Source organism: Penaeus monodon, chromosome 20 (genome assembly GCF_015228065.2).
Source record: "Penaeus monodon isolate SGIC_2016 chromosome 20, NSTDA_Pmon_1, whole genome shotgun sequence".
Classification (NCBI taxonomy): domain Eukaryota; kingdom Metazoa; phylum Arthropoda; class Malacostraca; order Decapoda; family Penaeidae; genus Penaeus; species Penaeus monodon.
Genome location: NC_051405.1, coordinates 30,676,714 through 30,676,946, shown reverse-complemented (window position 1 = coordinate 30,676,946; position 233 = coordinate 30,676,714). Strand labels below are relative to the sequence as shown.

At 40.8% G+C, this 233-nt stretch overlaps 1 protein-coding gene across 1 annotated transcript in view; it reads right to left on the bottom strand.

The window, feature by feature from the left end:
* Positions 1–233, bottom strand: part of LOC119585967 (kinesin-like protein unc-104) — a gene marked incomplete in the record, with an annotated part of 145,723 nt that overhangs the window by 14,160 nt on the left and 131,330 nt on the right.

Sequence of the window (233 nt, the reverse complement as noted above, 5' to 3'; positions counted from 1 at the left end):
GGGAGGAGAGGGATTTGGGGGTGGTGGATGAGGGGTTGGGAGAGGGGAAAAGACAGCACAGCAACAATTGTTAGATAGGCATGCAGGACATGAGCTTGAGGACGCAAGACACATTAAAGCAACATAAAAAATAAATAATGATCTGAAGGAGAGGAAAATGTAAAATTCTTTATCTGTATAATATGGCTATGACCTGATCAGGCAACTAAGTGGCATTATGGTAAATTTCTTAA